The sequence below is a fragment of the Hesperophylax consimilis genome, chromosome 1 (assembly GCF_061612785.1).
Source record: "Hesperophylax consimilis isolate HC1 chromosome 1, BYU_Hcon_1.0, whole genome shotgun sequence".
NCBI classification, from domain to species: Eukaryota; Metazoa; Arthropoda; class Insecta; order Trichoptera; family Limnephilidae; genus Hesperophylax; species Hesperophylax consimilis.
In genome coordinates, this window is record NC_142836.1 from 3,767,892 (window position 1) to 3,780,998 (window position 13,107).

The following is a 13,107-nucleotide window of genomic DNA, read 5'->3' on the forward strand; positions in this document are numbered from 1 at the left end:
CCTAAACTGTATTTATGATAGCTTAACGATTCAGATATTCTAGCTAAACTAATCGGTTGAGACAGCTTTGTGTTTAGTTGTGTTACCTAAACTGTATTTATGACAGCTTAACGATTCAGGTATTCTAGCTAAACTAATCGGCTGAGACAGCTTTGTGTTTAGTTGTGTTACCTAAACTAAAAATTATATACCTAAACTATTTTGTAGTGTTCGGTTAGAAAAACTGAACTGTTTAGATGTAGTAACCTTATTATTTAGTTAATATTACAAAATGGTTAGGTTGATTAACTAAACTTCGGTTGGAATAGCCCTACCGATATAGGTGTTTTAGCTCTCTACTGCTAGCTAGCTTTAGGTACTGTAGCTTAGCTTTTTGGTTAGATTATCTAAATTAAATAGGAAGTGCAGTTTAGCTGAAAACAATACAGGGTGTAGGTAAATGTAACCACCATCAACTCGAAGGATTATACCCATAATTCAGAATCATGGGTTAAATACTTTGAGTTGCAGGTAGTTTATTACAACCCTTTTGAGAGATGAAACCTAAATAAATAAATATTATGTTTTGTAAGACTAGAAAGTACTTATTAAAAACCTCATTCATATAAAAGTTATTTTGTTAAGAATCGTCTTTCAAAATATCGTTTACAGCTACCAGCAAAGCCTCAAAAAAGAAAACACGTTTGATCATACACACATTTATATTATCATTTTTTATTATAATTTTTTTTAAATATAGTAAAAGATGTTTGTGTCCTGATTTGGCAAATTCTTTTCGGCGCTGCCTGTATGTGTCTAGTAATTTACCTTTAGCAGCAATTTTTTGGGTAGGCCCAAAACACACATATGGGGTGAAATATACAGCTGCGCTTTCTTTATTAAAGACTTTGGTGATTTGAAAAGCAAATTCATAAAATCTCTTGCTTGTAATGGATCTATCTGGATTACCCTGCAATTCCTTACTTATAATAGTACTGCACAGTCTGGCAGAATTGTCCAACAGACCCTTTGACTCAAACTGCATTAAAAGTGCTTGCCGTTCATTGATTGATAGGAGATGATTGCGTAAGTCCTGGAAAACAAAATTAAATTGCATATTGATTACATAACTAATAACCACTTCTATAATCATCATAATATCAGTCACAGGATGGCTATTCTACGCTGCCACTACTAAAATACATATATCGGAATGTATAAAACAATTAACCTAAGTTACTTAGGTATCTGAAACTTACTAAAATTATTTAACTTACATTCGAAATTTGCTCTTCAAAAGCTTCTTGCGTTATTCTTTGTGATTTGTTTTTATTTTCCAACAAGGAAATGTCATTTACAAGGAAGTCATCGTGTTGATAATATATGGGCGTTGTTTGTTTGGAAGTTGAAGGTATATCTTCAATCTGAAACAAAAAGCGGGTATGTACACAAAGGGGAAAGAAAGGGTGAAGGGGTCAAGCTTTGTTTTTATCCTTTTGGAATTGCTTGACCCCCCCGGCAGTCGATTTATTCATTAATTACAGGAATTATTATTTTAAATACTATTATTTTTGTATCAAAATCGCGTCCGGTACAACTATTTCCAAATGGTTAGCCAAAAAAGGCCTAGGTAAACAATATGTCATCATTACTGCTTTTAAAAACTTACACTTGTGACAGGTGGATTAATAACATCCTTGAGCGCATTAATGTGTGCTGTAGGCAGTGCCCGGTGCTCTACAGTCGGAATCAATTCTTTAATATCATCTTGAGATATTATCAGGAGTGTTTTCGAGTCTATGGCTTGAGTCTGAAATAAAGAAAAAAAACGACGAGATAATACAAAAAATTTCAAAACAAGAAAATAAAATTTTTATTTTTCAAAGGAATGAAAATTATTCATTAAAAAAATGTATATTTATACAACAGCAGATACCGAACACCCTGTATCATGAATCAAGCGGAGATAAAATAGTTTTAATAATGAAATTATTTCATTTATATGAAAATTTCAAATGTAAACATTAACACACCGGGTCACAGGTATATACATACAGGTCACCCTGTATTTAAAAAAAATATCCCTCCCAAAAAAAAAACAACAGAATTCAATGTTCAAAATGTTATGTCCGAATTAATAATTTGCAATACACATTTATTAAAATATAATATATACGATTTCAAAACTAGTTTGGTTGGTTCTAGTTTCTGGCTAGGGTAAAATTGTAACTTAGAAAATACTACAGTTTCAAACAACATTCGTTCAATACAAAATAATACTGGCGGAAACAAACAAAGAAATAAAGGCGCCCTTGAGGTGATTTTGCACAAAAACGGCGCTATACAAGTGATCCAATTATTTTTTTTTTTATATACCACTCTCTGTAACTTGTGTCATGACTCCTGACACAATCTTGGTTGTAGCGTCAACACGCACTCTTCAAACTAGGTACATAATAAATACAAATCTTCTAAATCTATTGCGTAGGTACTTGAGTCATGGAATAATGAAGGTGCCAGTTTCTAAATCAATGGATATTATCATAATATATAATATCATAGTTCCATGATCTAAATTCTAAATCAATAAAAAAATGAAAAAAAGAAAACTCACCTTTAAATGTTTCTATGTAAGCCTCCAGATTCCAAGAAATTAAATAATCCTCCACGGTTTTGTCTGCCATTATCACTAGGAACTAGGAACAGCGGTTAACATAAATTCAATTCAATTCAAAAATAAATTCGCAACGCGCGCAACGAACGTCAATTCACGTATGGTGCGAACTGTGGCGATCTGATAACTGCGTCGTAAATGAACACCTGCGCGATAAACAGATCTACCAAAGTTCGGGAGATTTTAACTAAAGTTTTGTTGCACTTTGCCTAAGTTTGTGCAAAGCAACTAATTGTTATGTAAAAATACCAAATTTAGATATTCCAACCTCAGTTTTGCTAAATGAACAAAACATTTAACCAAACTAGATGTTTAGTTAAATTTAGCTAAATACTTTGGGAAGTAACACATAAACTTGAGTTACTAAAGTGAAATAGGTTTAGTAAATTACTTTAGCTTGATTAACCAAACCGATTATTTTGTTTAGGTAAGTATGCTTTTAGTGTGCTATTATTAAAGTTTAGTTGTAATAGCTCAAGCACATTTTACTAAACAACGACGGTATCTGCACATAAAGTATTTTAGGTAAAGTAGCTGAACTTTAGGCGATGGTTACACAACTTCAATTAGCTTAACACTTTAGCTAACTCATTTTTTTCAGTGTAGAGAATTTATAAATAGCTAAAAACACCACAATATTCGGCCGTCAAAATTTAAAAATTAACACGAGTGGACGGAAAACCTCCAGTTAAATTGCGATCTGTTAATTATAATTAAAAATTATAAATTCCTGAGTGTCAACTGAATCCTCCATCACGGCACAATCATTTTAAAGATTACAACTATTTCTAACGAGCTGTTTACGGCCGGCACTCTATCAGCTGAATCAGACGCATCTGTAATCATTATAATAATGGGGCGTCACCGTGTGCCGGCTCTTATAATCAAACGACTGAACTGCCCACTGCCGGTGATCACCTAGAGGCTGGCCAATCCCTGCTGCATTGATGCTGACAACCTAGAGGCTGATGAATTCCTGCTGGCTACCGACTGAACTGCCTACTGCCACTGATCACCTAGAGGCTGGCCAATCCCTGCTGCATTGATGCTGACAACCTAGAAGCCGGCCAATTCTTCCTGGCTACCAACTGAATTAGCCATTGATGCTGAAAACCTAGAAGCCGGCCAATGCTTCCTGGCTACCAACTGAATTAGCCATTGATGCTGAAAACCTAGAGGCTGGCCAATTCTTCCTGGCTACCGACTGAATTAGCCATTGATGCTGAAGCCTAGAGGCTGGCCAATTCCTGCTGGCTACCAATTGAACTGCTTGAATTGCCACTGCTCCAGAAGTCGCCTACGCCATTTGCTGTATCGTATGGCGCGATGATGCACAATGTGCTCCAATCTGAAATTATCGCTGAAAGAATTCCGGTTGTATCAGTTTTCTATCTGTGTTTTAAATCCCAGTTATATTGAAATACATATAACTATTTCTCGTGAATTGGGTTGACTGTAAAAAATTGGAATTACCTATAAGCTACACTTTTGTACGTTCTGTATACCAGTGCAATACTTGTAATTAAAATGTGAATTTTGATTCGAATCGTCTTTCTTTTATGATGGTTTGGATAGAACACCTCACGGTGTTTTACTTAAATCATTACCCAGATTGAGGACTGATGTGTGCCGGTGCTTATTATTTACAGTCTTTTCTTGTTCAGGCAAACATGTCCCGTACAATTCATTTAGCATTTTAACAAAATGAATCAAGGTAAGACTATTTTTGAGTTGGTAGAGGACAATTATTATTGCTTTCAGGAACATTAATTGAAGTACCTATATCTTATTTTGAAGTGCGTATGTGTGTGTATATGGGTGTATATACTTTTATGTGAGTCTGGTTAAATAAAAAACTACTGTGTTACTGATTTGGTGAAGCAAAAATAATAATAAATATTATTCATGGCTTTTAATTTGCTAGTCGGTAGGGGCTCATGACATTTTGCGACCCGTCTTGATGAAACTATTGGCGTATTACATTGCAATATTTTTGGACAGTTGTGCAAGTACTAATTAAAATAGTTTTACTAAAAAATATTAGTTCGGTGGATATTGAACAGAATCGATATTTTCTCTCTGAATTTTCTGAAAACTTAAATTCCAAACTTGTGGATTGAGATTCCATTATTAAAATAAAAATATTTATTAAATATATTTTTTTATAATCAAGGTTTGAACATAGTTTAAATAGCTTGTGTTTTGAAAGCAAATAGAAAAAAACCGTTTAAGCAAAAACTTTTTTTTAAACTTTTAACGTTATACCCATCAATGTAATATATCATTGCAGAAGAAGATAATACTAATAAATCTAAACTAAACATGAAACAGAACTAGACACAGAAAATTTTAAAAAAGATAGCGGTCACAACTAGGTATCAAACCCAGGATCTCTTTTCTTACCGGACAGCGTCTTAAAAACTCGACCATTGGGACCTAGTTGTAAGTAAGTCATATATTTGTCGATCTGATAATTTAAATTCAGAATTAACAACATCACCTTTAAACAGTTTTTCCCCATATTTTTGGCATCTACCTTTATAAACGGCCACAACGTTCTAATGAATTGGTGTGTAACCTAGGTAGTGTCTCGGATAAAAATATCCGATTTTTATTTATACAGGATAAATATTGACTTTTTTTAAAGTCTAAATGAATAAAATTCATAAATAACAATAGTAATAAAATTCATGCAAAAACAACTTTTTATTTTTTGTGACCGTTATCTTTTTTTTGTTTTCTGTGTCTTGTTCTGTTTGATGTTTCGTTTTGATTTATTAATATTATCCTCGTCTTCAATGATAAACGATTTAGTTTATCAGGTTTTCTTTCTCATTTAAAAAAGAAGGGATCTCATTGCTCTTGATTTACTTTGGTGGGGAAATTACAATAGTGAGTTAATATGATAGTTTAAAAAATGAAAAAATGAATTGATTTTAATTTATCATTGTAAAATTATTAATAATTATATTTTGTTTCACCCACTGAAATTATTGAAATAAAAATAAAATATTACTTTGAATTAATTGTGGATGCCGAAAGTTTAAATACATTTTCAACAAAATTGTTCACGCCTCCTTTCCATCGACATAAAAATATTATAATGCATTTAATTCCAACCGTTTCCGAGTATACTCAGTTGCAATATGGAATCTGTGGTAATTAGTTACTCAGCCTCCCTACTCAATGCACCCTTACATTACGTAGACCAAACAGTATTTTTTTATTTTTTTATTGTGACCATATTTTTTTATGACAAGGCACAATTAGGCAAAACACAGAGGATAACAAATTTTTTAAAGTAATTATTATTGTGTTTCAGGCTTATAATTATTATAATAATTAAAATAAAATAAGTTGGTTTAAATACCACTTTATTGTATATATTTATAACCAACCGGTTTCAGTTCAGCCCGAACCTTCATCAGGGTTAATAAAAACATATTAAATTAATTACAGAGGTGTATGGGTACTTATAGTTAAGCTGGAAGAGGGAGAGAGAACATCAACTTTGGTGGGGGTGGAAGACTTAGGTAGGAGAGAGGGGGTAAACATAGGTGCAGGAAATGGAAATATATTTAAAATGGGGCTGTTTGTTAAATCTAATTGTTTATTTACTTACCTGATGAAAGTTCGGGCTGAACTGAAACCGGTTGGTTATAAATATATACAATAAAGTGGTATTTAAACAAAGTTATTTTATTTTAATTATTATAATTATGTATACCCACAAAGTGTTTGCTACAAGTGAAAAATTATAATTATTACTTACTGACGGCCGGCATAGTCCAGTGGTAACGCATTGGACTGCCATTCCGAAGGTCGCGGGTTCGAACCCGGCGTGCGCAAATAAATTTTATTTGATTAATTTGTGTTATTTCACAATTAATTAATTAAAATAATATATAGTATATTTGCGGCACGTTCCAGAGTGGAAGATACTACCAGTATCGCCCTGGTGTAAGACCACCATTCAGAATTGAAACGTTGCTCCAAATGGCTTTAGTCGTGTTTAGTGACTAGATCTGAATAGCCAGGTACTTCCCCACCTTCCTCTTTCCCTTCCCCACTTACCTTCAGCCTCACAACATCCCCCAATTGGGGATGCCATAGTCTCACTGGCTCCAGACGGGAGCAGTTGGGACTCTTGTGAGGTATTCACTATAAAAAATAAAAAAAACTTACTGCATAATTAAGTCTTCGATGAATTAATCAGCAAGAAATAAGATTGAAAAAACTATTAGAGATTTACATTTATCAAGACGATCGTGATACACAGGCATGATCAATGAAAAAAATAGCGATCATTTTATGTGGATTGAGAGTCACTAGATCTCAAGTATAGAACCATAAATATATAACAAGGCCAATCTTTCACACACTTAAATTGTTGATCGCCGTTAATTTTTTTGCTTACTCGAGTCATTAAAGGGAGTAATTTACTATAAGTGCTATTACATGATACTTATGAGAATGTCGAGGAGTAAGATTCTCGTAAAGCAATCTGGAAGTTTCAGGTGCAAATTCCGCAATGCGCAAATAAATTTGAAATGATATAAATATTTCACCCATATTTGCGGCATATACTCCCAATATCGCCCTTATGAAAGATTACCAATCAATTTTGAGGTGTTGCGTGAAATAGCTTTAGCCGTGTTTGGTGACCAGATCTCAACAGTTACTTATCCATCATCCTCTTCTCCATTAATTTTCCTTATCACTACCTTTAGCCTCACAGTATACCTTAAGTGGGGATGCCATTTTCCAACTGGCTCCAGACGGCAGGGGCCGTTGGGACTCTTGTTTAGTTCTAATATTTAAAAAAAAAATGTATTTAACAATTTTTCTTTTACCGATTTACACATGGAGATAATTTAACTTGCATAAATTACCCCAACTGAAATTACAATAGGTCAACTGTTTAATAGGTTTCAGTAATTAATGATGCCAGTCTTACTGGTTTCAAACGGGAGCAGTAGGGACTCTTGTGCTGTGTTAAAAAAAGGACAAGAAAAATTTAAAAACATTTACTTTTGGAAAATAATGTCTTATTATTATAGTCTAGGAAAACTTTACCATTCTAAGGACCGGTTATTTCACAGAATTTGAACATTTCATCAATTTTAGAAGTTGGTTTTCAAGTTCTTTGAGGGTTATATTAAAGTTCTGTCATCATGTCAGTTTTGTAAAACAACTGGCCAAATCAACTTTGAAATTTGATAAATGGGTCAAATTCTGTGAAACAACCTCAATAACAACAGAATTTTCAAAATTATGTTTCGGCCGCTATTTATTATGAATTTTTCTTTCCAGTAAGGCATCCTTAATAAAAAAATATGATTAAAAAGCAATTTATAAAATGGAACGCGTTGTTCAAAACTTATTATCGAGTAAATATTATTTTTCAGTCAATTTAGAATGGTATAACTACGTGGAAATTAAATTTACAATAATTCCTTGCTAAAGTTAATACCGTTGAGGGACAATATAATATTCTGACGAAAACAAATTATTTTGAATAGATACCAATTATTTTATTGTTCAGGAGAGTTGAAAATGTAGTTGTGCCCCCGCATACCCAATTTCTACCGATTTATAACAAGTTTCTAGTTAAATCTTTAAGTTTTTAAGTTCAAAAACAATGTTTTTTTTAATGATAATATCTATACCTTTGTTTGGCCGAAATGTTAATAATATGAAATTCCCTCGATGGAAAAAAAATCGCAAAGTAAGCTCCGAAAATAATTAAAAACATGTTTTGTTCTGTTATTTGATATATTATGGGCCTGAAAAAATTCAAAAAGTATCTTTAAATGCAACTAAAGCATTTGTCGAGAGATTTTTGATCTATTTCAAACGAGTTATGTATTATTAAATATTTTCACCATTTTCACTTAATTATTATCGTTTTTTTATATAAGCGCGCTCCCTCTAATATTCGTATTTACATATCTCCCTTTCAAAGCATCTTTAAACGCTTACTACGGGGTCTTAAGACAAATATATAAAAGGTTTTTTATGTTTTATAATACACAGGTATCTAGAAAGCGTTAAATTTATTGCATTTGCAAAATGACTGATATAACTTAAAACATGTTTTAACAAATCAACATTCGTACTTTAGAATAACTGAACAGCGCCCATTCTTTTCTGTCAGTAGAACTTTAAATTTGGGAGGCGGGTGTACCACCGCCCGGGAACTATTTATGTGATAACATTAATGCCTGTGGGAATTTTTTTTCTTCAAGGCCTCCTTTTTGGGGCTAATGTAAAAAATAACGTATATATTTTTCGGATACTCTTCTTACACTAAGACATTAAAACTAAGATGGTTAATATTTTTGTCTAATAGGTGTTTTGTTAGCTCAGATAGAACTGGCGAAAGCGTTAACTGTCAAACAGCTTTTTTACATTTATGTAGAAACAACATTGTTACAAACAACTTTAAAATATATGCATCTTTTTAAAATGTAATAAATATTTCAATTTTAATAAAGGTATTTTAAAATGTTTCTCATTTTCTCAAATGTCAGTCTGTCTTTTTTTAATAAGGGTATTTTAAAATGTTTCTCAGTGTGTCCATTGCAATTATTTTTCAGATCTATATTTAAACTTGCCTAATACCCAAGACGCGATTTTTTAAATTAATAATGTATAACGGAATTGAAAGAATACGTCCGGCGTTTTTGTACCTGGGATAACATCCGATAGGGAACTGATTTTAACTGACGCAATTGCCCCAGAGCTTTCCGAAACTTGAAAGTATGTCTTACTTTGCCTAGGCACGTCTCTTTTCTTTACTGGAAATTTAAATAAAACAGAAACATTAATTTCCACTGATACTGTGATGATGTTCTTGAAAAAATATTTTTTTACTGAAAAATTGGTGATTGGGGGAAATAAAACATAAAATGAAAATAAATCCCGTGGTATCTCCTAAATGTTGGTATATATAAAATAACGCAAGGGTCAGATCTGTTCGGGCGCAGTTGGAGCAGTCAAATTACACAAATAATTCGAATATTATTGTTGACAGCGATCAGTGATCACCTACCAGGCGTCTACTGAATTTGACAGAGGGCGTCAAAATTTTACTGTCAGTCTCCCGCGACCAGCCGGGAAAGGTTATTGCATCGTCGAGACTTTAAGCATGGCATCACTTATGTCGGACATTAGTTGGGAACGAAACAAATGTTTCGAGAATTTAATAATGATTGGTTGTGACGGGACGCAGGTCTTGTAAATTCAGTAGACACGTAACGGACTGTGCGCGATAATTTGTTTACGATGTGAGTACACAATATGAGTATCGGATACTTACGTATCCGTATGGAAGAAGGGCCTTACTTATAATATTAAATTAAATTGGTCGCTAAATGACTTGGGCGTCATATAGGTATTAAAAAGCTATACTATTATACCATATTATCATAATTCTAAAACAATTTTTGACGTTCTCCGCTGCAGGTGCATGTAATAAAAACTATACAAGCGACCTTTTAGATTATTTTCGAACCTACTCATTTGTGCCAGCTTTCAGCCAAGGAAAATTAATCGCAAACATCAAGGTTTCCCAGGCATACTATTTTTTTAGAGACTTTGAATGGATCTATTTATCCATGCGTGCACTTTTTATCCTTTCTAGGATCCGTATTCAAAGGGATGCAAATATTAAGTGATGACATGAAATGATAGACACATATTTGGTAAAGAAAAACGTACAACCTTGAGGCTTTTGTTTCCAATGTTCTACATTTTTTGAACCATCCATAACTGTACCTATTCTAACGGTCTTACCAAAAAAAATCACTTTACAACTTTACAAGTGTTTTTGTCACGCACTGTACAATTTGTATAGTTATCTTTAACGGGCTGCTTAAGATCTGCCAACATTGCCTTTTGGCAAATGGCACATGCGCCTTATGCATGCTCGTTACCCACAATGCTATTTTTTCTCGGAAAAACGACAGCTTCGATCTGTGATTCGTAATGTGCAATTTAAAACACATTTTTGAAAAAAATGGGCATAAAATTCTTATTCTTATGACAATTTTACTATAACATTAATATTTTTCAATATATTTATATTTGGTCAAAAATGATTTGATTTTTTCAAACTTTTGTTCAATTTGAAAATATTATATTTACAAATGAAATAAATTACTTAAATTTTAAATTAAAATATTGTACATTTTTAATACTTAAATATTTTTTAAATTGAGCAAAAATCTTAGAGGTAATTTTATCTAGTTTTGAAAATGGTTTTATTTTAACGACATCTTAATAATGAACAAATATATAGAACATTTAAAATACCTTGGAAAAGTTCAGAAATTCGATGAGAATATATATAATTATTTCAAGTTAATACAACAGATAAACAACCCCCTTTGACTAGATAAGCCATGTAAATTTCTTGTTTCTTTCCATCAACTATTTTATGTCAGTTTCAATTTAACGTTTTAATTAGTAAGATTTTCACATACACGGTATTTTATCAATTGAATAAAAATTTTACTACTTTATTAGTAAGGCTGTAATTTTTGATTTAGATAATAATTTTATTCAAAATAAAGGATATAATAAGAATTAAATTTAGAAAAAGGGACCAAACACCAAGGTAAAGCATTCAGAGTTTATTTTCTGGGTAGTGTTATTAGAAAAACTCAACATGAAAAATCTTTACGTAATATTTCAAAATCTGAAAAATATTTCAAAATTTATTTGGCTTTATCTTCAAATTTAAATAATAACATGTAAAAACGTTAATAAAATCTATCAAACATATTATTCGTCAATAATTTATTTATCGGCACCGAAAAAAAGTGCGTTCTCAGAATGGAGATATTTACTATAGAGGTTTTCATTTTTACTCGAATCAAAATATTCGTAAAAATAACGATTCATTCAAACTCGAATATCATCCGGTAAACATACTTTTGGGTCCCTTTTGTAAAATTAAGTCTGTTACTCCGGTTTTTTAAGCTTCTCCTTCTCCAGTACTGCAGATAAAAACCGCATTAAAAAACCATCGTGGGTCTGAAGCTCAGAAAACTTTTCACATTTCAGGCCTTAGGCATCTTGTCCCGCTGGTTTTCTTATTTCGAGGAATTTGTATGTCAGTTTTTCTTCGTGAAATGTCACTCACTTAGTCTACATCTGGGAAAATAACGCTGGAAGATTGAGATTATTTGTTCCATAAACCTGAACAGGACAATAAAACAGATAGTATAGCCTTAATTCTATTAATTTTGAGAAAGGAATTTATTTCAACGCAATACAGATATTAGTATTCGGACTAACTCGTATAGCCTGAAAATTGTTTTAGAGGCTTTGCAAAAACTTACTATCCCGCGAAATAAACTGAAAAGATGCTTCCTAGTTTAAACGTGAGTTTATCATGTACATTTTAATAAGAAACGCTTTTATAGAGACTACCACAGGTATTACAAAACTATTGTAATGGATTATAAGCCGTGTGGAGTTTGTAAAAGTTATGCCTGTTTATCGATAGTGTAATTTTAGCAGTGGCACAAGAATAGCATAGTATGGATAGTCCTGCTTAAGTGCAGTCGCGGTTTTACAAGGAGCGAGTAGCAATTTCGAACGGAATATGGAATATCAGCACATATGAGCGGAACCTCGACCGCACCTACAGATAAACTGTTTTCTCGTATGGTGATAGTGTAAGGTACGTGCCTATCTCTGTATAAAAATAGTCATTTGGAGCAGTTCTCCTTAGCGTTAAATGTTAAGAAAATGTTATTAAGACAATAGTGATTTTTTGCTAATACGTATTAGAAAAAATCAACCCGCACAATTTTTTTTAAGCATCTATTTTAAAATAATTATTAAAACATTTAAACATGGATGTATTGTGAACCTATCCAAAAGCTGATTGGGTAGGACCGATATTTATTTAATGGATTAACTGCCATCCAGTTTCTATGTCTGCGTGTGTATGTGATTGGCACCGAAATTTGATAGAAATCATTGTAAAGAGTCTATCGGCTGAGTTTCAGCTCAATCGGATGTCGGGAAGTGGGTTAATTTAAGCTTCCAAGATTAAGTATTTTAAAAGAAAGATATAGTACTTTTTGAGCTCTGATTAACCTCAATTTGAGATTGATTGAGTATTGCGGTTGACATTAACGAGGACTACCGTTATCTAGATTAATTATTATCAGATGATCTTTATTTTATCTTCTCTCCACTTCTGGCTTAAAACTGATTTTTGCATATTTTGAATCAATACCATTTCCGATATTATATTTAAAAAAACTCACATATGAATAAGATGAGAGTAAATAATTATAGTGTGATTTACAGTTAGGTAATATTGTGTTATCTTACAAATAAATTCATTATATCAAAAGGTTTCCAGTTTGATATAGTGAATTTATTTGAAAAATCACCTAAAACTGTAAGAGTACACATTTTCACTTAAAAATCAG